The sequence below is a fragment of the Loxodonta africana genome, chromosome 24, assembly GCF_030014295.1.
Source record: "Loxodonta africana isolate mLoxAfr1 chromosome 24, mLoxAfr1.hap2, whole genome shotgun sequence".
Classification (NCBI taxonomy): Eukaryota; Metazoa; Chordata; class Mammalia; order Proboscidea; family Elephantidae; genus Loxodonta; species Loxodonta africana.
In genome coordinates, this window is record NC_087365.1 from 61,421,701 (window position 1) to 61,448,775 (window position 27,075).

At 53.1% G+C, this 27,075-nt stretch overlaps 1 protein-coding gene and 1 pseudogene across 1 annotated transcript in view; both read left to right on the plus strand.

Annotated features, from left to right (window-relative positions):
* Window positions 1–27,075, plus strand: part of CDH4 (cadherin 4) — a 710,466-nt gene that overhangs the window by 409,338 nt on the left and 274,053 nt on the right. The gene's annotated exons all lie outside the window — the stretch shown is intronic.
* Window positions 460–1,232, plus strand: LOC100654371 (small ribosomal subunit protein uS5-like; annotated as a pseudogene).

Below are 27,075 nucleotides of genomic sequence, written 5' to 3' on the forward strand. Positions count from 1 at the left end.
GCGTCCTTTCTGGAAGTAAAACGTAGTCATTGAGAAATAAGATGGCTTTAATATTTAATTCGGATTATTGGTGTTATTTACATTTGTTAATTTTACATTTCACTTAATTTGCCGCAGATGGAAGCCCTCTTTGAAATGAAGTGTGTGTGTGAGCTTCCGTCTGAAGATCCCTAGTACACATAGGTGTTTAATTTAAAAACACAAATAGATTAAGTGTATAAAGTGTAATTATTAAAATGGCCCACTGCGAAGGCCCTTTGTTCCCTCCACACTTCAGAGCGTGCTCTGAGGTTCTTGGCAGCCAGCCGTCAATCTCTGGTGATCAGTACGTATCGTTGTGCAATCGGATCCTGTCCTCTGGGGCAAGCCTCACATCTGGATCGATCCCCGGAGGCCCACCGCTGTCGGGGACACAGGAATGCGTCAAGCAATAGTAGGAGCAAGAAAAGGAGTGAGAAAATGGCCCTGGAGGATGAGGTTCTGAAAATCATGCCCGTGCAGAAGCAGCAGTGTGTGGCCAGTGGATCCGGTCCAGGCATCCATTGCTATCAGGGACGACAAGGGCCGTGCTGGCCCGGGTGTTAAGTGCTCCAAGGAGTGGCCACCGCCGTCCTTGGGGCCATCTTCCTGGCTGAGCTCCACATCATTCCCGTGTGGCAAGACTCCTGGGGGAATGAGGTCAGCAAGCCCCATACTGTTCCCTGCAATGTAGGGAAGTGGGAGGTGGGACTTCCTGAGCCCCTGACCCCCATCCCCTTCTAGGCGACCGGCTGCTGCAGCTCTGTGCTAATAACGCCTCATCCCTGCCACCACAGGCACCGGCACCGGCACCAGCACCGGCACCGTCTCAGCCCCTGTCCGTGGGCCCAAGAAGCTGCTGATGATGGCTGCTATTGATGACTGCTCCACCTCGGCCAGGGGCTGCACTGCCACCCTGGGTAGCTCCACCAAGGCCGCCTTTGATACCATCCCCAAGACCTACAGCTGCCTTACCCCAGCCTCTGGAAAGACACCATGTTCACCAAGACTCCCTACCAGGAATCCACCGACCATCTGGTACAGACCACAGCAGAGTCTCTGTGCAGATGACCCGGGAGTCCACTGACCATGAATTAATTAAGGCTGAAAAGAGAAAGGAAAGGGAAAGCATGATTTGGGGGGTCCATGACTGTGATCACAAAATATGGAAGTGGTGGGGAGAGGCTTCCAGAAGGCCTTTGGGCCCGGCCTGACGTGCCAACCCGCTCTCTCCATTCATGCATGTACAGAAGAAACACATGTGTACCACAGCCTCAGGTGTACTCTGGACACCCCTTCCCTCTAAGGAAGAGAGCCCTGGACAGCCAGCACTGGGCAGCCACTGTGAGCTAACTTGTCCAAAGCAAGACAAGGCATCAACCGGCCAGGAGCAGTTTAAGTGTGCAGGGTGAGAAAGTCCTTGGATAACTGGATTTAGAACAGGAGGGATGCAGGCCACACTCACCCCAAGGCCAGCCATAGGTGGCCTGTGCCCAAGGGGCCAATGGAGAGACAGGAAGGATCAACGCTTCCCCAGCCCAGGAGCCTCCTCTGCAGATGGCACAGGCTGCCGTTCTGGGGCCCTTCCTACAGAAGACCGACCTAGAAATCCACATGAAAAATCAACTGATGCACAGCCAGGCGATATTCTGCTAGACCAGAAATAGAAGGATGACATCCAGTTGTGAACATGCTGGCCGGCAGCTGCAGGCAGGTTAGCAAATGTCTCTGGGACTCAGTCTCCCCACCCATAAAACGGGGCTGGAGGATTGAGTAAGGTCATGTCTGGAGAGAGTTCATGAGGCCCTGCCCAGTGCAGATGCCTGAAGAACAGCGAGGCATTTCGTATCGTTACCTGTAGAGCGTAGGGCATTGGTGGGTCAATGGTAGAATTCTCACCTTCCATGCAAGAGACCTGGGTTCCATTCCCGGCCAGTGCACCATACACACAGCCACCACCTGCCTGTCAGTGGAGGCTTGCATGTTGCTGTGATGCTGAACAGGTTTCAGCAGAGCCTCCAGACTAGGAAGAAAGGCTCGGCAGTCCACTTCTGCAAATCAGCTAGTGAAAACCCCGTGGGTCACAACCGTCTGCTCCACACGTGATCACAGGGATGGGCAGCATTTCGTTTGTTGTGCGTGGGATCGTCATGAGTCAGGGGCCAACTTGGGACAGCTGGCAACGACCACCACCAGCACCACCTGTGGGCCCCTCCTTGCTGGACAGTGTGGGATCCTAGAACTGCTGGGCGGGGAGCTCCAGTGCTGCAGAGCTGGAACGTGGCCAGAGCGAACACAAGACCCCTAGCGAGCAGCCGAGGTCGGGGATCACGGTCCCACACGGGCTGGCTGTGCTGCTCTGTGTCACTTGTCACAGCTGCCTGTCCTCAGCACTGGGGACGTCCTGTCAGCAGTCACTCTTCTCTGTGGCTGCGTTCCTGGGTGGAACCCTTGGTGGACACGAGGGCTCGGCTCTCCCTGATACCTTCCTCCCGGCCCCACCACGGGCCCCTACCCAGCCCCCATAAAATACGGACTGTGTTAATTTCACGTGCCTCTCCTTCATGCAGATTGCACTTTTCATCAAGGCTTTTAGAACCACCATTACAACAGAAACAATTTCTAGAACAAATTGAACACCTAAAAAAGCATAATTCCCCAGTTAATTAAGCCATACGGGAGAGTCGGGTGGACTCATTGGAACATACCCAATGACTGCCTTGTCTTCTCTGTACCTTAGTGTGGTTTGTAGAGCCTGCGATACGGCCCATCTTTGGGAAGGTTCTGACATGTCTCCACACATCTCTGGGGACCAGCCATCATCGGTAAAAAAGCAAGTCATAGAGCATAAAGTATTTTTGCAAGCAGAAAATAAAAATTAACGTAGACTCTAACAGGAAAGAAAAAGAGAAAGCTTGGGACCACCCTCTTGGGGGAATGTGACCCTGGAGGACCTGAAATGCTGCCTGTCCTGTGTGCCCTTGGGATGAGGAATGCAGGTCGAGTCAGATGCCGGTATTAAAATCCGGGCCCGACACTTCCTCACCGCGTGTCCTTGGGCTTATTCTTCCTGAGGTTGCCTTTCCAAGATGAGGATGGCAGCAGTGCCCACCTTGGAGGTTGTTGGTGGGATGAAGCAAGATGCCCCAAGTATCCAGGAAATATGACGTGAGGCCGCCAAGCGAGACAGGGGGCCCAGTGACCACTCTCACCGTGGCGACATCCTTCAGAAATTGGGAAGATGTTAATAGTTGTTGAGTGGCTTACTGAGTCCCATCAGCACGCAGGATCCAAACAGGTCACAGAATTTCTTGTTTTTTCCCAAAGCTTGTCCTAAAAGCCATTCGGTGACCACTGGGCCTAGAGTTTGTACTGTCTGACCCCAGGTCTTCACAGAGGCACCTGGGAAATGGGAACTTTGGCTTCAAAGTTTCACCTCCATCACGGAAGCTGGTTTCTTTCTGCCCCGGCTACCCAGGAGAATGGTTCTGGACCTGCGTGAAGCCATCGGGGAAGGGTGGTATTCATCAGAGGGACTCCAAGGCCAGGCAGACATGCCAAGCCTGAGGGAGGGAAACTGAGGCTTTCAGCTTGACAACAAGGACAAAGAGAGAGGGGACGATGGTGTCAACTTCAGAGACAAAAGTGGTCAGGGGAAACAGCCCAGGGGAAGCAGTGGGGTCCCCCAGTGAGGAGCCAGGGAAGGTGGGAAGGTGGTTACAGGGTGCCCAGGGCACAAGCCAAGGAGGAAAGTGGATAAAGTCCAGGTGAGAAAGCAGAGTGCCGGCTTGTTCCAGGGCCACTCAACACGAGCCTCAGAGAGTGCCAGACAGCTGCCAAGTACCTCAGGGCACCGTCCATCAATCCCAGTGTCCCTGTGGGCTTACCCAGCAGCACCTGAGGCTGACAGAGGGTCCGCGACCCCACCACCACCTGTGGGCTTACCCAGCAGCACCTGAGGCTGACAGAGGGCCCGCGACCCCACCACCACCTGTGGGCTTACCCAGCAGCACCTGAGGCTGACAGAGGGCCTGCGACCCCACCACCACCTGTGGGCTTACCCAGCAGCACCTGAGGCTGACAGAGGGCCCGCGACCCCACCACCAGTTCCGGCAAGGCGACTCCGACTCCTGGTGACCCCACTGAGTCAGCAGAACTGTGCTCCATAGGGTTCGTGTGGCTGATGTTTTGGAAGTAGATGACCAGGCCTTTCTTCCAAGGCACCTCTGGGCGGACTAGAACCTCCAGCCTGTTGGTTAGCAGCGGAGCAGTTTTACCATTGGCACCATCCAGACCAGTTACAGTTGAATTGAGTTCGACTCAAGTGCTCCACAGGGTTTTCAAGGGCTGTGACCTTTCAGAAGTAGTTTGCCTGGCCTTTCTTCCAAGATGCTTCTGGGTGAACTTGAACCTCCAACCTCATGGTTAGCAGCCGAGTGTGTTAATCATGCATCACCCAGAGACTCCCCGACTTAGCCAGGTGAATACGATTAATGGGTAGGTGAGCCGAGCAGGTTAACTATAATTGGGGACCAGATGTAAGACTCTGAACCCAAGGGGTGGATGCTTTTGTTTCTAAGTCATGGAGCTGGGGGTCTTCTTGGATACTCTGTGTTACCCTTTGTGGTTAGGGCATCGTTAATGGGATGTAGGAATCCCGTGGCCGGACCCACCAGGGCAGGGCAGAGAGAAACGACTTCTGAGAGGTGCTTGGTTCCTCTGTGAGCATCATTCTGATGGAGCCAGGGTTCCCAGAGGCAGCTGACCTGGATTTGATAACGTCCTCCTCTCTCGGTGGCCGCGAGGGAGAGCTGCTGTGAACAAGTTGTGTTTCTCTGTGTACTTAATTGGTATGCTCATTCAACATTCAAATATTTAATGAGAACTCTTTCCTCCTCCGTGACATCAGAAATCACTCTGACATTTGCTGAACCAACTTGGCAACTTTATTAGAGATTTGAATGGGAGTCGTCCACGGTTTGGAGCTGTCTGTGCCGTAGTTAGTTCCAAAAATCGTGTGTGGGAGTGCGAAGTAGGAGAAACTCGGGGCTGTGAGGGTCAGGAATAGTATCATCTACTTATCCCGGGAGCCAAATAGCAGCAGATCAACGCAAGCACGGCTGAAAGCAGTGAAAACAACAACACTTCAGAGAGGAAAAAAGCAGTGTTTTGTTTTGCAGGGTTTTTTAGACTTGGCCGCATTCGCAGAGTCTGCTCAGATGCTCATGGCCCCCGCACTTCAGAAAATCCATGCCGTAGCCGACCCGAGAAAGCACTGTCATGAATTCACGTCCAGTTTAGCATCACCATCCCATTGTACAGATGGGGAAACCAAGGCTCACAGAGGCGGGGTTATGCTAGAGGCCTGAGGCCAGGCTGGGGCTTGGCCCCAAGTTCGCTGATCACAAGTCCTGACTAAGCCTTCTTGTCCCACCACCAGGGTTGCTGTGAGGGTGGAATCGGACGCCGTCCATCAGAGCACACGGTCAGTCAGAAAACACCGTGCGAACATTGGTGCTGCCACTGCACATGGGCTGGCGTGGGCCGGTCCCCATGGTGGATGCCGAGCTCACTGAGGGCAGGCAGCCTTTCAGCCCCTGTGCCTTGATGGACACTCCTTATTCAGCACGTGTTTTGAGCACCTCCTACGTGGCAGACAGGGTTCCAGGTACGGAGGGTGTAGCCCAGCGTGAAGGGACAGACTCCCTGCCCTTGGCGAGTGGCTCTGGAGGTGGTGGGGGAGAGAGGACATCAACAATGAGTGAGCTGTGGCACATGCTGGGCCGTCAGTGCTTCGGACACAGTAGAGGGGGGCGGGGGGGCACTATCTTAAATGAGCTGGTCTGTGAAGGTGACATCTGCTCCGTCCCAGGCCATCAAAGGTTGGAGAGGCCAGTTCCCTTTGTCTCATTTTGCTCTGAAGTATGTTTGTTTTCAGTTGTGTTGACACAGGTGCACGGTCTGGCCTTGTGAGCCATGTGTGTGAGAGACAGAGACAGTTTCACAAAAGAAAAGGAGAAGGACCTGTGTTCCTTAAGTCAGTTGTGGGAGCAGACAAGGGGAGGTGACAAAGGGGTTTGAGGAAGCAGGGGCTCAGTGTTTATGCTGTGACGGACCCCAGGGGAGCACCACTTCTCTGAGGAGGAGGGAGAAGCAGGACGATACTAAGCTGGTTGCAGGTGTCTGGCCTCACTGGTCCTTTCTGAGTGCCCAGGATCCTGACCATTCCAGTTGTTAGCAAGTTTGAAGGTCACCTCTGGTAAGTGTCTGAGCTAGCCCACCACTAGGTGGCGCTGCTAACCCTGAACAGCTTGGTTGCTCTTATTGCCCAAACAGGCAGGAAAGTTGCCCCCATCCTATGGATAGAATTATAGGAAGTCGGAGATTTATAACCTGGAGTGTCCAAAACGTTTTAAAACTGTACTTGAAGAGTCATGAAAATTAAATTCAGTCCAAGGGATGGGATGAATGACTGTAGGAAAACATGCTCAGCTTTCAAACCTTTCTTCCTAGTTCTTCGATAACTCTGAAAACCAGGATTTCTGGAACCTCTTCATGATTCCATGGGAAGAGATATCCTGCACCCCTACGCTGGTTCACATCGGGGACGAGAGGCGCCTCAGCACTGATGTGCAAACATGGACAACCCAGAGGGGTTGATGTCCAGCCTAGGCATGTTCTTTGTTGTTTTTAGAAGAGGGTCCATGGATCCTGAGACATGCCTAACAGCTCAGTGGCTTCTCACAGAGGGCAGAGAGGGGCAAGTGCATAACTTCATCCTACCTAGGCACCAACCAAAGCCCCATTCCTAGGGGCACCCCTCTTGGGCAGCAGAGCGTTCGGGGCTTATGTAGTCCAGGGGGTCATCTGTGCTGGAGGCTGGAGCCCAGGAAACCCTGCCTGTGTGCAGGGTCTGTCCAGGACTTCTCCAGACCTCCGAATGTCCAAAGATGCCATGTGGAGGGATGGCCTGTAGGTGTCACCCTCCAATATCCTGTCCCGTCATGCCAGTGCCCATGAGCAAAAGTAAATCATTGGCTGGAGAGAATAAAAAAAGAAGAAACAACCAGGCCAGACAAGCCATGTCAACTTTAACTACAAGGTAACAAAAGTCAGCGCACATATTAGTTATCTAGCGCTGCTATAACAGAAGTGCCACAAGTGGGTGGCTTTAACAGCAAGAAATTCATTTTCTGTCAGTGTAGGAGGCTGGAAGTCCAAATTCAGGGCGCCAGCTCTAGGGGAAGGCTCTCTCTGTCCATTCTGGAGGAGTATCCTTGTCTCTTCAGCGTCTATTCTTGGGTTTTTGGCAATCATGTGGTATGTATCTTTGCCTCTGTGCTTGCTTGCTTGCTTAATCTTTTATATCTCAAGAGAGATTGATTTAGGACACACCCTACAGTGTACTGCATCATTACGATAACAAAGAAAGCCCATTCCCAAATGGGATTATAGTCACAAGTATAACCAATACCAAACATGTTCCCGTTGAGTTGATGTCGACTCTTAGCAACCCTATAGGACAGAGCAGAACTGCCCCAAAGCGTTTCCAAGGAGCAGCTGGTGGATTCGAACTGTTGACCTTTTGGTTAGCAGCTGAGCTCTTAGCCACTGCGCCACCAGAGCTCCATCATAAATATAGGGGTTAGGATTTATAGTACATATTTGGGGGGGACGCAATTCAGTCCATAACAGTGCATAATGGACACAGTAGGGTTTTAATATCCACAGGCGTGCCGCTTCCAGAACTGTTGGCTCGGGTCACAAGACACGTGGCTTATTGCCTTCGCCCACTCCAGTGGGACTTGGCTTCAGAACCTGTTTATAGTTCTGAGGTAGAGCAGTGGGGCAGGGTGAGCAGCTTCGTCACTTGATTCATTGAACCTCCTGTTTCAACTCCGTTTTGAGGTGTTCCTAGGCCCTGGGATCTTAGCTACTTCTCAGAGCCCCATGCGTTTGTGTATTAATTCATCAGTTCCTTCCTTCCTCCCTTCCTTCTTTCCCTCTTCCTTCCTTTTGTGATCCTTTCTCCCTCTCTTCTCCCTCCATCCTTTCCCTCCCCTCTTCTCACCCTCCAGTCCTTCCTTCTTCTCATCTTTTTTCCCTCCCTGTCTCCCTCAGCCATTTGTTGGGTGGGATGATGGATCTCAGGCTCACAGGGCATTTAGCAGTGAATAAGCAGCTGCAGTCTCTACCTGGGTGGTGGCTGTCTCAGTGGGTGCTCGCTGCTCCATCTCCTGTTTTTTAAGTAGCCAGAGGTCCTCGGCCACCAGCTCCTCAACTGCCCTGGACTGCTCCCTAGAGTGTGGCTGGCCGTCCTTGGTGCCTTGCAGCCAGGTGAGAAGGGGAAGAGCTTATCACCCAGCCCAGTGTGTGTGAGCAATGCCAGTACCTGGTCTGAAGCTTGTCTCCACCCCTTCCCTTCCACTAGGAGGCGCTGACTCGGACAAGCCAGTGGCAGTACTAAGAGACCTTCGGTGGGGCAGGGGAGGAGGGAAGACAAAGACAGCTTATTCCTGACGTAGAAGTGGTCACTCCTGATACAGAAAAAATATATCAGATATACAGGCGGTCACTAAAGTTGGCAGGACCTCGGGGAGACAGGATGCGCAACAGAGGGAGCAACTCAGGCTGGATTGGACTCATGCTGGAGCACCTGAGAGCAGTGAACATTCCAGAAGGTCCGGAGAGGTAGGCCATGGAGCTTGGGTTGAGTAAGAAGAAGCAGAAGGAAGAAAAGTGTCTGAAAATGGCACACAGCATGGGCGGGGCCAAGGCAGCATCTTCTGGGAGCCTGGTGACGTGGAGGAGGGGTATGAGCACAGCCTGGAGGTCAGGCTGGAGGCCCTGCCATCAGGGACAGTGGGAACAAGCCCTGGGCAGGAGCTGGAGCAGAGGAGAGATGGGACCTGCACCCTAGGCTGGAGGGGCCACTGGCTGGATGGAGCCCCCTGGGGAGGGGCTGCCTCTGGGACTTGGGAGGGGAGACTGCCTCCCTCTAGGAGCATGAATGGTGCTTCCCCAGATGAAGGGGGTGGGTACTAGGCAGCCACAGGGACAGGGCCTCTGAGCTGTGGCCGGGGGGGCTGTGTCTCTGAGCTGTGGCCGGGGGGTTGTGTCTCTGAGCTGCAACCGCGGGGCTCTGTCTCTGAGCTGTTTCCGGGGGGTTATGTCTCTGAGCGGTGGCCAGGGGGCTGTGTCTCTGAGCTGTGGCCGGGGGGTTGTGTCTCTGAGCTGCGGCCACGGGGCTCTGTCTCTGAGCTGTTGCCGGGGGCTGTGTCTCTGAGCTGTGGCCAGGGGTTGTGTCTCTGAGCTGTGGCCATGGGACTGTGTTTCTGAGCTGTGGCCGGGGGGGTGTGTCTCTGAGCTGTGGCCGGGGGGTTGTGTCTCTGAGCTGCAGCTGCGGGGCTCTGTCTCTGAGCTGTTGCTGGGGGACTATGTCCCTGAGCTGCGGCTGGGGGGGCTCTGTCCCTGAGCTGCAGCCAGTAGGGGGTGTTGTGTCTCTGAGCTGTAGCCAGGGGATTGTCTCGGGGCTGTGGCTGGGTGGCTGTGTCTCTGAGCTGCGGCCGGGGGGCTGTGTCTCTGAGCTGTGGCCGGGGGGCTGTGCCTCTGAGCTGCGGCCAGGGGCTCTGTCTCTGAGCTGCGGCCGGAGGGGTGTAGTGTCTCTGAGCTGTGGCCAGGGGATTGTGTCTCGGGGATGTGGCTGGGTAGCTGTGTCTCTAAGCTGCGGTTGGGTGGCTGTGTCTCTGAGCTGTGGCCGGGGGGGCTGTGTCTCTGAGCTGTGGCTGGTTGGCTGTGTCTCTGAGTAGTGGCCAGGGGCTCTGTCTCTGAGCTGCGGCCGGGCTGGGGAGGGGGGGTTGTATCTCTGAGCTGTGGCCAGGGGATTGTGTCTCGGGGCTGTGGCTGGGTGGCTGTGTCTCTGAGCTGTGGCTGGGTGGCTGTCCCTGTGTCTGGGTGGCTGTCCCTGTGTCTGGGTGACTGTCCCTCTGCTCTGTGGCCAGGGCTTGCCCCTGTGAGCCATGGCCGGGTGACTGACCGCCTGTAAGCTGACACACAGCTGCACACTGTGCCACCAGTCTACCTGTGGTGATGTTCCTGGGGACCGCTGCTCCATGAGTGAACCCCTGCAGGAATGGAAGCTGCCTAGGGGGTTTCATCTCCCCAACATCAGCCCTCACAGAGCACTGCACACAGTGGGGGCTTGATAAATGTGTAATGACAGTGTACAGGATATGCCTCTCAGCCGAAGCAGCCAGCAGGCGTGTTGGCTCTCTGTGGGCAGGCGACGCCTGGGATGCACAGCGGGCGAGGTGGAGGCTGGGCCTGGGCAGCTTCCTCGTGGTCGTGTTTGCAGCCAGGCAGTAAACAGGAGCCTGCACAGGGCTGCAGAAGTGCCGTGTGTCCTCTGACCACAGAAGGACAGAGGGCAGGCAGGGTGTGCTCGTGGCCACCTGCCAGCCGGCTACCCACCCCAAGGCCTTTAGTGGCCAAGGGATCTGGCCTCTGGCCACCGTCTCCAGAGCCCACTGTGGAGAGCCGTGGCGGGACACTCTGGGCAGTCACTCATGCCAGAAATGAAATAAAAAAATAATTAAGAGCTTGGACTCCAAAGGTCCAGGGATTAAAAGTCCCCAACGCAGAACAGGGCCCTAATCAAAGGGATGGCACCATTATCTGTTCTCCACACATGTCGCTGCACACAGGCAGCTGGCTTTAATTACTGGTAGTTCTTTTTAGGTTAAAGATGAATTTGAGACAGCTACCAACTTGGAAGGTTTATCTTCCAGTTACAGAGAAGCCTGTTAATGACGATCACTTAAGGCGGCTGCCGTTTTCCAGCCGTCACAGAGGCTCCAGTGCCTGGGGAGAATGGGCAGCCACAGACAATCAAGGGCGCAGCCAGTGAACTGGAGGGGGTGTCACGGATGGGGACCTTGCCAGGCCCTGCCCCGGAAGACTGCTGGTGCTGATGTCTGCCCCAGGAGGCCCCACCCTCATTGTGACCGGGGCCGACCCTGAAGAGGTCTCAGGCTTTCAGGTGGCCTCGCTGTGTCTCTCTTGTTTAGCTGCCTGGAAGGTGGGGTGAGGGTCAGAGACCCCCTTGGGTCACTCCATCAGGGCCTCAGGGAGACATGGGCCTACGGCTCCAGCAACAGCTGACTCTGTCTTGTCCCGACAACGCTTTCCTGTCCCTGGGCTGGCAGCCCTCGAGATCTGGACAGGTGGGACCAGGCCCTGCCACGCTCAGACCTGTCAGCTCAGAGGCCCTTCCACTGAGCATGGTACAGAGCTGTGCTGGACCTTTGAGACCTCGGCCACTGCCCCCAGCTGGAACTTCCTCTCCACTGGCCAAGCATCCTGCTGCCAGCCAGCACTTGGTGCTCTCTTTCCCCACTGCCCACCTGCTTGAAGCCATGCCTGGGCATGCTTGACCCCAACAGTGTGACCATTCCTATGTTTAGGCCATGAGCCCTGCTTGCTTGTTTTGGGAGTGGGACCCAGAATCCAGCATCCCAGTTACCCCCAGGGGATTCTGAGTCTGAGAACCCGTGAACCAAACTGAGAAAGAGCCTTCTGAAGCCATGAGGTCAGCTACTACAGTTATGTCTTCTGGAGCTTTCTCCAGTGTTAAGTGGGCTGAAGATAGCATTCTTGAGGACAGCACTGTGCCCCCAGGGCTCTCCTTCTGCGTCATCTCGCTCCCTGGAATGAGGGGAGGACGGAGCAAGGCCCCTCAGGAGGGACGTGTCCTCCCGCACGCCCGGTTCCTGCAGGACAGCACCCCTTCTGGGCAGAGAATACAGTAGAAGCCTGGATAGGTTGGCCCAAAATAGGTTATTCCATCTGACAGCTGCGTCGTACAGGCTGCTCAGAGTGGCTGTAAGGATGAATAACAAGCTCTGCTGAGGCCTCAGGTCTGCCGGCACATACTGCACATGCATACATGGCACACATACGCACATGCACACACATGCGTGCACATACACACGTGTGGACTCCTGTAATGTACACACACATGCACACACATTCTTGTGGACCCCTGTGATGTACAAACACATGCGCACACATATGTGCATGTGGACTCTTGTACACACACATGCACACACATACATGCATGTGGACTCTTGTACACACACATGCACACACATGCATGTGGACTCCTGTAATGTATACTCACATGCACACACATACATGCATGTGGACCCCTGTAATGTACACACACATGCACACACATGCACGTGGACTCCTGTAATGTACACACACATGCAAACACATACATGCATGTGGACCCCTGTAATGTACACACACATGCATGTGGACTCCTGTAATGTACACACACATGCACACACATGCATGTGGACCCCTGTAATGTACACACACACACACACACATACATGCATGTGGACCCCTGTAATGTACACACACACACACATACATGCATGTGGACTCCTGGGAGGTACATCCACAAGCACACACGTGTCAACTCCTGTGAGGTACACACACATGGACACATGTGTGGACTCCTGTGAGGTACGTGCACACACATGCATATGGACTCCCGTGAGGCACACACATATGTAGACTCCTGTGAAGTACAGTCACATGCACACATATGTGGACTCCTGTGAGGTACACACACACGCATGTGGACTCCTGGGACGCAGGCAGCATGCCAAGGGGGAAAGGGTTTGCATGGTCTGGTCTCCCTTTAGTGTCATCTTCAGAAGATGCTCTCTGGTGCAGAGAGAGCAAACGAAGAGAGAAAGTGTGGTAAAGGAGGCCCGCAGGAATGTACGGAGCAGGGGTTTGCTCTAATATAAAAATGAACTTTGAAGCCGTACCTCACCTGTCTGGAGGGAGGCCCAGGGCTGCCCCTTGCAGAGCCCCATGCCATGCTGTCACCCCTCATTACCAGCGCGGCGTGCTGGCTCGGCTGGGAAATGTCACCTGCTCCTTTACCTTCTCACCGTCGGTGGCCGGGCATATGCAATGCCTGCTCCATCAGATGGGAAAAATCACAGAAGACAGCCCCCGGGATGTGACCCTGCTATGTCTGGGGCAGGCCGGCCGAGGGGTTCCTCCCTAAGTGGGCTCTTTATTTTGTAGTAATAGAGGGACTGGCCATTCAGGGAGGTGGGGGCCCAGAACGTGGCCAGGAGGGCCTTCCCTCCTGGTGCTGTCCTGGCTTCTGGCCACTGCACAGGGGCACGAGATCCTCTCAGGCAGGCCTTAGAGGTATGTCTCCTCCCACCTGGCCTGTGCTGGGTGTCCATCTAGGCCCTGCACGTGACAGCCATGGTGGCCAGCGGGGGAGAGCAGGGCTGGAGCAGCGAGCCTCCACCCTGCAGACTGTCTGGACCCATTTCTCCCACTCTGTATTTTGTCCATTTCATGCACTGTGACTCCCACCTGCTCCCAGGACCAAGTGCTCCCAACCAGTCTCTCATTTGAGACTCTGCTAAAAAACAGGCAGAGAGCAACGTGGGGGTTTCTTCCGTGGGGGCCTCCCTGAGCCCCGGATTGGCCATGTGTACAAATCAGGAACGTTCCTTATACTCACCTGTTGTGTATCCATCACCGCTGTCCATTTCCCAAAGTTTTCACCCCAAACAGACTCTGCGCCCCTTATGCAGTCCCTCCTGCATCCCTCAGCCCCCAGTAACCACTAATAAACACTAGTGTCTCTGCGTTCATCTGCTGTAGGCATCTCATCTGAGCTGGGTCATACGATATGCACCTTCAGTGTCTCTTTATCTCACTCAACATAATTTTTTCATGTGTCGTCATCATGTTCTCTGGGAGCACTGACCACGGCCTTCTTGTGACCTCGCCCAGCTGGGGACAGGGTGGGGCACAGGTGGGTGACAAGCCAAAGCTCCACTACCATTTGCCTGTCGGGGTCCAGTCGATTCTGAAGCTACTGTTTGGAGGTTGCCTTTTTCTGGATTCAACGTTCACTCAGTTGCCATGACCCGTTTTTGACTGGTTTCCAGAATTCTAACAAAGTTCGTTCTTCTTGTTGCTGCTTGGAGTCTCGTGTGTTTGTGGGGCTCTTGCCACCACCTTATCCAGACTGTGGTCTGCGTTTTGGAGGCAGACCTCCCAGGTCTCCGTGGACCGTGCCATCTCTTTCCAATTTTGACACTCCTATGGTCCCCTGAGAAGGGCCAGGTGTCCAGGAACAGTAGGTTTCTATAAGGGAAGGGCAGGGCCTGGTTGCCCAACCAGGAGTGTCGGCAAAGGAAAGGGCTCTTGGCAGAGGTCCTAGCACAGCAGAGCCGGGAACATGGTAGAGGGGATGTGCTTGTAGGGACTCCCCAGCTTCCCATCCACCAGGACCCCTGCTGCCTGAGCGCTGGGGTTGAGGGCATCCCTTTGCTGGTCCCTGGACTTCCTGATCTCCCCACGGTACCCAGAGAGCCTAACCAGGGTGCTAATCATCGCTGGGTCTCAGGGCTCTGCTTCTCTGCTGTGGAGGCAGTGGGGACTCAAGGGGCCCTGTTGGGAACAGGTGGACACAAAGGCCACCAAGACTTGAGTCCTTTCTGGGAACAGAGCAAAGCCAACCCACTTCCCATTCCATCCAGCCTGTTGGATGCCAGCCTCTCTCCAGTGGGGGAGGACCTTGGTGTCAGCCTGGGGACTTTGCTTCCGGCTCCTTTCCAACACACAGAGCTTGCCCTGCGAGCTCATGGCTGTCGCAGAATTCTTCAGGCACACCCCTCTTTAAACTCCAGATCCTGAATCTTCTAAGAAAGAGCGCCAGGAGACTCTAACATGGAATGTGGGGACATCAAAAAGTTAGTGAAAAGACAAAAAGCAGTTTCCTGTTTAACCTAGGATAGTCTGGCTCAAGCCCTTAGCAAGAGAGGCAAAGGCTGCTTTCTAAGAGAGAGGCCTGCAGGGCTCTTCTTACCTTCGTGAGAGAGGTGTGTCTTTCCAGCTAGGACCTCTGCTGGAATCACTGGCTTTGTCATTTACCAGCTAAAACGGAAGCCGATTTCTACTCAAATCGTTTGACTGTCCTATGGGGCCCGTTGGCTTTTGCTCATCTCAGACCCAGCTAAAGAGAACCTTTCTGCCTCTCCTTTCGGGAGTCTTTTTCTGTCATGTTTCCACTCTGCTCTTGGTCCTGCCTGCAGCCCAGGCTGGAAGGTGGGAGAAGATGGTGGTTGTTGGTTCCCACCCTGCTCTTTACTCTACCTCCCCTCCAGCACATTCTGCCTGAGTTCCACACCCACCCTCAGGTCCCAATGAGACATCTGGTATACCCAGTCACAGGAAAGCATGGTACCAAAGGCTGGCTCTCTTAGATGTTCCAGAGAGAAGACCGGAGAAGCTTGATCAAAAGCAGGAAGAGGGGGATGGATGCCAGCGTCCGTAGGAGAGCCTGCTGCTGGGCCTGTGTGGAAAAGCACAAGGTTGGGGGTGTAGAGACAGGTCCCAGCACACCGGGCCAGGTTGCAATCCCAGCCTCTCCTCTGCCAGGCCAGGATCCCAGCCATGCCCGGACACACAGCTGCCCCCTCTGAGTTTCCTCCTCTGCACAGCCTAAATGCACTGGTTGGGGAACCCTATCAGCTCTGAGTAAGCATCGAGGCGTAAAACGATCCACCTGGGCACTCCTTAAAATGCAGATTCCCATCTGTGGAGACCCGGATTTGGTACGTCAGGGGTGGGGCCCACAGCTTTGGGTTTTTTTTTTTTTTGCTCTGCTTTGCTTTTTGCATTTGTTTGTTTTTCTTCTAGTACTTTAAAAAAATGTTTTATTTTGAAATAGGTATGGCATCACAGGAAGCTGCAGGGATAGTAGAGAGCCTAAGCACCCTTCATCCCCAAGGAGCTGCATCTTACTGTAGCCCGTGTCACAGCCCTGGTGGCGCAGCAGTTAAGCACTCAGCTGCTGACCCTAAAGGTCTGGAGTTGGAACCTACCAACCACTCGCGGGAGAAAGATGTGGCAGTCCGCTTCCGTAAAGATAACCCCCAGCCTTGGAAACCCTATGGAGCAGTTCTCCTCTGCTCTATCTGGTTGTTATGAGTTGGAATTGGCAATGGGGATTTTTTTCATATTACGTGGGGCAAGGAGCCCTGGTGGCACAACAGTTGAGTGCTTGGATGAGCGGAAAGTTTGGTAGCGATTGACAAACCCTTTGGAGGCAGGCTTACTCTGCGCATGGGGTTGCTGTGAGCCGGACTCCACTCGATGGCACCCAACAGCAACAGCGTTTAAAACTACTGCATCCTTACGTTCCTTTGCACTGACTGACGCTGTCATTTTTTCTCACCAGATGCTTTAGTTCATCGCTGTTGTTGTCAGGTGCGATGATTCCGTTCTGACTCATAGCGACCCCACGTACAACAGAAGGAAACACTGCCCAGTCCTGTGCCATCCTCACAATCGTTGTTATGCTTCAGCCCATTGTTGCAGCCACTGTGTCAATCCATCTTGTTGACGGTTTTCCCTTTTTTCACTGATCCTCTACGTTACCGAGCATGATGTCCTTCTCTAGGGACTGGTCCCTTCTGATAGCATGTCCAAAGTATGTGAGATACAGCCTCGTCATCCTTGATTCTAAGGAGCATTCTGGTCGTACTTCTTCAAAGACAGATTTGCTCATTCTTCTGGTAGTCCGTGGTATAGTCAATATTCTTCACCAACACCATGATTCAAAGGCATCAATTCTTCAGTCTTCCTTATTCGTTGTTTAGCTTTCGCATGCATATGAGGCAATTGAAAACACCATGGCTTGGGACAGATGCACCTTAGTCCTCAAAGTGATATCTTGTTTTTTAACACTTTAAAGAGGCCTTTTGCAGCACGTTTGCCTGATGCGATATGTCATTTGATTTCTTGACTGCTGCTTCCAAGGGAGAAACGCTGGTGGCCTAGTGGTTAAGTGCTACAGCTGCTAACCAAGAGGTCGGCAGTTCAAATCCTCCAGGCACTCCTTGGAAACTGTATGGGGCAGTTCTACTCTGTCCTATAGGGTCGCTATGAGTCGGAACCGACTCGATGGCAGTGGGTTTGGTTTTGGTTTTGCTTCCATGGGTGTTGATTGTGGATCCAAGTAAAAGGAAATCCTGGACAACTTCTTTGCAGTAACGCTAAGAAATTCCTCTCGCTGCCCTGTGTCACTTTGCTATAAAGTTCCACTGCTTCCATTTTTCCTTTCCTCACGTCAGGCCCCCCTTCTGCCCTAGCAAGTCTCTAACCCTTATAGAACATTAGCTTTGCTCTCCTGCTCCATAAAACATCTCTGACATTATAAGAAAAATGGCATAAAGATAAATAGCAGGTTTACTGAATTTGCATTGTTGCTCAGCTAGGTTGTCCTGTGCTGGGAGGTACTGAATGTGCTTCGGACAAGTCGTCAGTTGCAGACCGTGGTGGTAAACTCAGGTGATGCTCACCCCACCTATCAACCAAGTGCCCAGCTCACTGACTTGTTTCTCTGAGTCTCTAGACTCCCCGTCTATCTATTGATGCTCCTTAATTACCTAAAACGTAGAGATGGTGAGCTATAAAATGATGTCTTCAGACTGAGCACCAGCCAGTACTGACTCTAGTTCAGCAATCAGACCCCAGTGAGGTTTACTGCAGCTCTCTGAGGTCTGGCACCCATGCTCCACAGGCTCTCCACTTGGTGGACACATTCTCCCAGGAGCTTCTGCTGGCCAAGCCACCATCCTCAGTCATGTGGAGATGTAACCACCCTTCCAGGCCTGCCTGTGAGCTCACCCTGCTGGCTTGGTGTGGTGATAAGGAAGCACTGATGCTACAGACTTGACTAACTCCGAGGGCATGAGCGCCTGGTTGCTTAAGTAAACGTGGTGTCTGATCATTCAGCTCGCTGTGCGCTGGGTTTGTGAACAGAGACTTCTGGAATGTTTCCATCTGCATCTTCTGTATCCCTCCTTCCAGGCCAGCTTCTTCTTCAGCTGAGAAGGCTTCTGCCCTTCTCCCGACAGCGCGAGCATTTTTCCTGCCTCCTCACCATGCTGCCTGGTTGTCTCAGGAGTTAACCGTTTGTGTGCGATCCTTAAGCTCAGCCCCCAGCCCCAAAGAGGTATCACTCCAGAAACGGACGTGAGGACATAGACTGGTGAAACGGTTACAAAATTCAGGGGCAAACAGGAGAGGGCGCACTGAGTCCCCACTCTGCGGGGGCTGGGGGAGACCTGGAGTCTTGGAAAGTGGGTAAGAAGTCGGATGATAGGGCAGGAAGAGGTGGCCAAGATGTGGTTGATACAACAGCAACAAAAAAAACATTGCCATCAAGTTAATTCCGACTCATGGCGACCCCATGTGTTACAGAGTAGAACTGAGCTCCGAAGGGTTTTTCTGGGCTGTCAGAATTGACTTGAAGGTTTTTGTTTTTTGGTTTTTGTTTGTTTGTTTGTTTTCTTAACATTTTGTGGAAGCAGATTGCTAGGCCTTTCTCGCATAGTATGGCTGGTTGGGTTCAAACCACCAAACTTCCGGTTAGGAGTCGAGTACAAACCGTTTGTGCCACTGAGGACCTTATAGACCAGCCCTTGCAGGGGTTGGACAGAGTCACAGGGAGGAGCTGAGATGGGAGGCAGTTGGCATCTCAGTCATCGACGGCCTCCAATGTCGTTTCGTGGACCATGGGACTTTCTTTCACACAAGCCGTTAGCTCTGAATTTTGGATTTACAGATTCCTTTAAGACTTGGATTCAGGCCACACAGACAGCAGCATGTGCACATAGTGTTCCGTGTGGGACCCTGTGCTCAGTCATAGGCCCCAGGTTGTCCGTTGGTCCCTGGCTGGCCAAGCTGTGTGGTCTGCTGGAACTGCTGGAACTGGACTGTGTGGTGTCTGGAGCAGGGCTGGCTGAGCTGTGTGGTGCCTGGAGCAGGGTTGGCTGAGCTGTGTGGTGTCTGGAGCCGGGCTGGCCGAGCTGTGTGGTGTCTGGAGCAGGGTTGGCTGAGCAGTGTGGTGTCTGGAGTAGGGCTGCCCTCTGCAGGTTCTAGGGCTGCCATGCTGATGGGCTGTGTGGGTAGGGCTGGGGACTCTAGCACCCACACCAGCGGGGAGGCTGCCACAGGAGCTCAGAGAAGAGCCAGGGGGCCTTGTGCTAGAACGGTGGGAGGCACAGTGTGTAGGAGGGAAACCAGTAGAATGGTTGTTAACTGCCATCAAGTCTGCCCCCAACTCATGGGAGCCCCTCGCACAATGGAATGAAACGCTGCCCAGCTCTATGCCATCCCCACGATCAGTTGCAGATCGGACCACTGTGATCCATAGGGTTTTCACTGGCTGATTTTCAGAAGATCGCCAGGCCTTCTTCCTAGTCCATATTAGTCTGAAAGCTCTGCTGAAACCTGTTCAGCATCACAGCAACACACAAGCCTCCATGCATGGACAGGTGGTGGCTGCCCACGAGGTGCACTGGGTGGGAATGGAAGCCCGGTCTCCTGCGTGGAAGGCCGGCGTTCTACCACTGGACTATCAAACAGCTGGTTAAGAGCTCTGGCTGCTAACCGGAAGGTCGACAGTTCAAATCCACCAACTCCTCCTTGGAAACCCTATGGGGCAGTTCAACTTTGTCCTACAGGGTCTCTGTGAGTCAGAAACGACTCAGTGGCAATGGGTTTGGTTTTTGGTTTTATTATTGCTGGTCGAATGAATGAATGCCTACAGGAATGAATGAAGGTAAGAAAGAGAGAGGCAGCATCCACCAGGAACACACTTCTGTGCAGGATGGGCATCTCGTATGGTGTCTGGCAACCGTTCTGAGCTGCACTGTGGGAGGCGCTGGAAATGCTAGAGAAGCTTGAATTTGTAATGTGAGTACCTGACCTCACTTCACTTGGGGTGATCAGTACAGTTATGGTCTGTGCTGTAAGGGCCTGTACTTCAGACTGGGCTATCCAGCATGTTCTACCACCGTACTCCCCTGGAGAAGTGTGGGACCAGAGTGCTGGCGGGTGCAGACTCCTCGTGCTGGCGAGGCCTTTCAGCTGGCCAGTATCCTTGGATTAATTGATTTCCTGCTTCAATTGTGCTGGACAGCTGCTTTATCTTTTCCTTCGTATGCTTATTAACTGCCCCAGTGCTCACAGTGCCCGACTTGAAATGAAACCATTTACAATATTAATTTAAGTACACAACCTCTTCAAAGGCGTGATCAAGGCGTTGAGCAATAGGGCATTTTGATTAAAGCCGGAGTTCAACATGATGGTTAGGAGGAAAAGGTCAGTGGTGCAGCTGCCTGTCCACAAAGGGCCTGGCACTGGCAAAGTGTTGACGGCCGATGGGTTGTCCTCCCAGCCTCAGTCTCCTCTGGCTCTTAATACTCTCAGAGACGAGAAGACGCACGTGTCTCCGGAAATCTCCAAGCCGGGAAAAGTGTCTTTATTTCTGGATGGACTTTAGGTCAGCTGGCCAATCATATTATGTCCTTTTTGATATTAAGGCCGCCGTTGTGAACAGAAAACTCTCTGGTTAGCTGGCAATGAAAACGCTCATCTTTGTCACCTCAGTGCCATTTTGTCAGATGCTGAACCCAAATGCAGCTCTGTTTTGTCATAATTACCTTCTGTTCAGATGTGAAGTAATTCCGTCTTATAGGTGCAGTTGTTGTTTTATCTTAGTGGGTGGTTCGCTTGGGAGAGCTGGTGGGAAAAAGAAAGCCATAGCTCCGGCTTCCACAGGAAGCCTTGTCGCTTTTGTTGGTTACTGGTAGATTTTGATATGAAATCCCTGAGAAAATAGCAAGATCTCTCTTTAGCTGGAGGAAGAGAAGTGCTCACAGCCGGTTACCTTTTCTTGATTTTTCTGACATTCTTAACAAAGCAACCCAGGTCAGCCTTCCCACATGAAGAGATTTAAAGCCAGCTCATCAGAGGAAACAAAATAATGACTTCATCTGTGTCTCTGTGAGCAAGCCCACGACTGACCCCAGTGGCCCCATGCCAGCCCCGATTGCTCGGGGATCCCAACCCCAGAGATGAGTGTGAACCAGCATTGGGTAAATGCAGATACAGCTTGGAAAACAAGCTGTCCTTGTGTTGGCTGCTGGGGTCACCGAAGGGACCACTACTGGCTAGGGAGATTGGAGGTGGCTTTAGACCAGTATGGACTCAAACATAGCAAAGGTCTTGAAGATGGTGCAGGACTGGGCAGCGCTTAGTTCTTCTATACATTAGGTCGCTATGAGTTGGAGCTGACTTGACAGCAGCTAACCACTAGCTACTCCAAGCTAGTATAACGTGAAGAGAGTACTGCCAAAACCGTGTTATAGTTGGGTGGGTCGTCAATTCCAACGCATAGCAACCCCATGTGACAGGGTAGAACTGCCCCGTAGGGTTTTCTAGGCTGTAATCTTTACAGAAGCAGATCACCAGGTCTTTCTCCCTGGGAGTCACTGGGAGTGTTTGAACTACCAACCTTTCAGTTAACAGCGAGTGCTTAACCTTTGCTCCACCAGGGCTCCTTTGCCACCACCATTTAGAAAGGTGAAAATGAATCTCCAGGTATGGGTTCACCTCACCCACCTGGGAGGAGACCAGGGACACTTGGCGGAGGGGATGGAGTCCAGATGATCTTTACGAGGGACAGGCATCTACTGTGGGGGATTATAGGAGACCAGTGAACACCTACGTGTTTTCCCTCCTGTCTGAAAAATCTGCTGTCATCATCAGACAAGCTCAGTGAGAATTTACTGAACATGAGACACGGATGAATATTCGAAGAGCGAGGGGAGCTTGGGCTGTGCTGCTGGTCTGTTTGGGGTGAGTCTTGGTTCCGTTTAGGCTAATAACTCCTTCGTGCTGAGAGTTTCAGCTGAGCTGGGGAAATGGGTGGCCGTGTCCATGGCGGGTGACAGGCGTGGAGGGAGTACTTGTCTGTGTGTCCGGAGGGGCTGGTGGGGGCCTTGTGTTAGCCACACGTGGTAATGCAGGCTGGTAGCGTGAGGCCCCGTCAATTCTGAGGAACAGTTGGTGCCACTGTGTCCTGCCCTGTGTGGCCTTCCACCTGCCTGTGTTACTGTCCAGGACATAGTGATGCCTGTGGGGCCAAGAGGGATGACTGAGCAGGAGAGGGGAGGTGGTGAGAGCCTCGTCCGACCACCTTCCGGCTGTGGTTTTGGGCATCTATGTGCTTTTCCCATTTCACTCTGGTTTACAGACAGGGCCTTCTGGAAGACGGGGAATCTCGTTCAGTCAACTTCGAAGTGGCGGCGTCCCACAGCTAACAGGCCCCTCGGTCCCTCCGCATCCCCAGGCTTCACACTCTGAGCCTTCCCCCCACCCCAACACACACACACACACACTTATTCTAAAGTCCTTGAGGGACAGCAGAAACCTCAATACTATTTATTCAGCAAATGTCTGGAGGGCCCTTCCCACGTGCCAGGGGCTGAAGGTGAATGGAGAACATTCTGGAAGGGCCCGGGCCCCATGGAGCCTGCAGGCCTTGGGGATGAGCCAGGGCCATACCTCCTGGGCACAGTGGGTGCAGAACCCAGCTCCCACCCAGCTTTTATGGGTATGAGTGTCCTCCTGCCACTGCAACGGATGGCCCCAAACCTGGTGGCTCAAAACAACACACACTGATCATCTTACAATTCCAGAGGCCAGAGGTTGGAATGTGTTTCATCAGCTAAGATCAAGGTGTGGGCAGGGCTGGTCCTTTCTGGAGGCTCCAGGGGAGGCTCCTTGCTTTTTCTAGCTCCCAGAGGCTGCCGGCATTCCTCAGCTTATGGCCCCATCCTCCTTCTTGAAAGCCAGCAATTCCATGGCTCTGACCTGTGATTCGTCCTCACATCCCCTTCTCTGTCTCTCTCTTTCACTTATCAGGACCCTTGTGGTGACATCGGGCCCATCAGGTAAACGAGGCTCATATCCCCTTTCAAGGTTCCTAACTTCATCACGCCAGCTAAGTCCCTTTTGCCCTGTAAGGTGACAGGTCCACAGATTCCGGGGATTAGGACGTGGACATCTCTGGAGACCAGCGTTCTGCTGACCACCTGTGGAGAAAGGGCACAGCGTGTGCTCAGGCTCTGAGTGCACTGGGGCACCAGGAGATGCCCACGCCCCAGCTCTCTGCCGCCCTCTAGATCACATGTGAGTTGAAGAACAGGTTGTTTAGGGTTTAAAGCCAGTGAATCAGACCAGGCTTCCTGTTGTCGGTCTAAACAGGTTTTGTTTTTGTTTTATGGTGGGGGTGGTGGTGATTTTTCTCTTTCATTGAGCCGTGCTACAAACATCGGGTAGGTGGCCAATGCATGCTGAGCTGTATCCTCATGATTTTCTGCCCCGTGTTCTCTGACTTTGAACCTGTCTGTCCCCAATCGTCTGAGTTTTATGTTGCTCACTGGTGGTGAATATCTTCTATTTATTCAGCCCCTGTGATGTCCCAGGCACATAACTGGTCATTGGAGCAGGCCCGGGAGTAAACCACCGTCACCACCCCCTCCATAGATGTAGACACAGGTGCACAAAGCCCTTAGCAGACCCCCACACTCTGCACCTCCTTCATGTCCTTGTGTGTCTGACCCACACCTCTTCCCCATGCCCACTGGCTGAGCCCTAGGGGCGGTGTCTGCCTGCCACCACATTGGAGAGCCTGAGGGGCCCACGCTGAGGACCTGGATGTGGGGGGCGGGCGTTGGCATCAGGTGCTCCAGGGCTCACCCGGCTCTGCCCCCACACCTGTGTGATTCTGGGCCTCACCACTTCCTCTAAGCCACAGCTTCCTCATTACAAAGTCAGAAGAGCAAAGTGGGGCCTATGGGGGGATCCCAGGAGTGACTGGGTGGAGAGGGTTGTGTGGGCCTGGCCACAGTGAGATATCTGAGCAGTGTCTGCTTTCAAAATTTGCAGGCAGGTGAGGGCCAAACACCTGGCCTAGGTGGGCCTCAGCATCATGGTTCTGCCCCGACCCCCTCCTTATGCCACCATGGCTCCAGTGGTGGAAGTGGCTCTGGGAACATCCACCACCGATTCGTTATGGTCAACAGCGTTGTAACATCCTGTACAAACATTTCAGTAAAGGGCCATGAATTAAATTACAGTCATATGCCACATAACGTCCAACTGGGTGACAGTGTATATGTCTGTGGTCCCATAAGGTTATAATAGAGTTCAGAAATCCCAATCGGAGAAGGGAGCATAGCTGACATAACTGAGAGTAGCAAACGCAGTAGCTGCCCTCTGGCAACATGTGCATCTCGTGTCTCTTGTGTGCAAAGCAGTTGAGCTGCCAGGCACATATAACCTATAACACGTATGTCTTGATCGTCGTAATAAACGCCTGCTTCACTGGCTTACTATGTACTGTACTGTACTTTCTATCATTATGATAATGTGAATATTCCCTACTCACAAATAAAAAGTTCACCGTATAACAGCGTACGCTTCAACTCGAAGACAGCAGCATCCAGTCTCATGTACCACGCGTCTCGAGTGTCGTAGTATTATCTCTCTGTTTAGTTTTCTTTTGAACATATTACCATGAAGTACATCGTGGCTCCCAAACGCAGCAAAACCAGCGCCGGTGATGGCAGCAGCAGGGGGCAAAGGAGAAGGGTCGATGTGGGAGTGAAGCAAAAGGTTATTACACAACAGGAAAGTGGAAAGTCAGCGAACGCTATTGCCCTTGATTTAGGCATGTTTTCATACCGTCCGAGTCACATAACATCCTATTTCACAGGATGTATCCTGGACATAAGCACTGCGTGACTGTACTGAAAGGAAGTGGTTAGAATGAGGTAGAGGTTGTAGGAACATTTTCTGATTCAGAAGTGATGGAAGACTTTACTTTTATGTTGGCTCAAAACCATAGGCGTAGTTTAAAAAAGATCTATTGCTGAGGGTCCTGGGAAAATGAGGAATGTGGTGGCCTCCTGGCATTTGCCTTGTGTGTGAGTGCACCTCAGAGGCTTGGCTGGAGCGTGGGGACACTCCGAGCCACCACCCCTCCTGTCTTCACTGTCCATCGAATGCTTCAGAAGGGAGCCTCTCCCAGTGCCAGCCCTGCCCTAGGTACGTGGCCCCCAGGATATGAGGTGCAGGACCAGGATCTGATGCCTTGTGTGATAAAATCGCTTTCCTTCAAGCCCACCCAGCTCTGCCCCCAACACACTGCCTTAGGCCCAGCCCTGCCACAGTGTACCCTTCTCAACTCTGAATTATTAAGCCAAATCTGCTGAGTCAGCAGGGCAAAGGTTCCTGTACAACTGTAAGAAGTCAGAGGGTGATTGGATTTGCAGAGGACAAATGGAAACTGTCACATGCAAGAAACACGTGCCCTGTGTCTTCACTCTAAAGTGATAAAGGCGCTTACAGTATTTTTATGCAAATAACGCACGTTACACTTTTTTTGCCAACCATGCCCTCCCCACCCTTCTGAGTATTTTATTCAGCGTGCTATGCTAAATTTTTTACATGTTGCTGTAAAAATAAAATTAGCATAGCATGGTTACGAGAATACCTGAAGGCAGGGAGAGAAAGGTTGGCAAAGAAACATATAACACATGTGTTATTTGTATAAAAATACAGTGATAGAGAAAAGGCTCATAAGCTGGTTCACCTTTTAAGATGTGCACACAGTCACACACGAATGCACACAGGCACACATGCACATGTGCTCACACATGCACACACACGTGTACACACACACACTCACCCTATTTGCTCCTTTCTGGATGTTGAGGTGGACCACAGCTGTGGCAGGGGAAGACCCCCCCGCCCCGCCCCGCAAGGCCATTCCCAATCTTAGAGGCTGGGTTGCTTTTCCAGAGGTGGAGAGGAGGGTGGTCCCTGTTCCTGGCCACGCGTGATTCCTAGGAAGCTGTTTTCGGGACCTCCCAGGAATGGGGTCGCCATGGGGCAGCGCCCACAGTGGACATTTACGCGGCAGCCATTATCAGAAGCAGTAAACCTGGCTGAGCAGCACAAGGACTTGTGTCATTATCTCAGTCACACTTGTCACTTAGCCTCATTAACGCCCTCCCTGCTGAGGCTGCTTGCTGGGCCTACCTGCTGAGCCTTGATGGGGTGGCGGACACAGGTTGGCAGGCAGGAGACCTGATGACTGTGCGTGCAGGGACTAAAGAGGCAGCATGTCCCAATTAGGAATGCCACTCAGCACCGGCCAGCGCTACCACACGTCTCTGCCACCACTCCCCACCCAGCCTCCGAGGGACGCAGGTGCAGAAAACACAGCCTAGACAGAAAGCTCACTCCCTGGGCCACCTCCGCAGACCCTGGATCAATGGACATGTCTCATGCAACAGAAAAGGAAGACCAGCCCCCCCACTCAAAATGCTAATTCATCATCCACATCTGGCCTACAAAATGTGGAGGCGGGGACAGAGAAGAGGGAAGCTTACAGAGAGAGCCCCCTGTCCGTGGGGTGCCGCTGGGGAGGAGAAGGATCAGGCCCGGGCTGAGAGCCTCACAGGCTTTAATGATCGCCTCCCCTGGTTGCATGTGCCTTATGCGTAAGGCTCTGGTCCTGCAGGCGTGATTTCTGGCTTAACAGCTCACAAGGCGGCAGGGCAGGGAACAGACGGCTTGGGCTACAGGCCGGATGGAGCTGGGTTCAAATCCCAGGTCTCCACTCTCACCTGGGCATGCTCTTCCCTGAGCTTATTGCGGGGAGGCAGTACCACCCAACACGGTTGTTGTGAGAATTGACTGATGTGAACCTGGTCTCCTCCACCCCCAACCCCCAACCCCCCTTCTTTTCTTATTCTCCATCTAGTGAATGTCTCTTGATTCCTTAGCTAACACAACCAGGGGACCCTTCCCTTTAGTGCAGTGGTTAAAGGTACTTACTGGGGTCACATTTCCTGGGTTCATCCCTACGAGGCACAAATGGTTTGCACTCAACTACAAACTGAAAGAACCCCTGGTGGCGCTGTGGTTAAGAACTCCACTGCTAACCAAATGGTCGGCAGTTCAAATCCACCAGCTGGCTCCTTGGAAACCCTATGAGGCAGTTGTACTCTGTCCTATAGGGTGGCTGTGAGTTGGAATTGACTCGCTCACAACGAGTCAACTAACCTAAAGGTTGGTGTT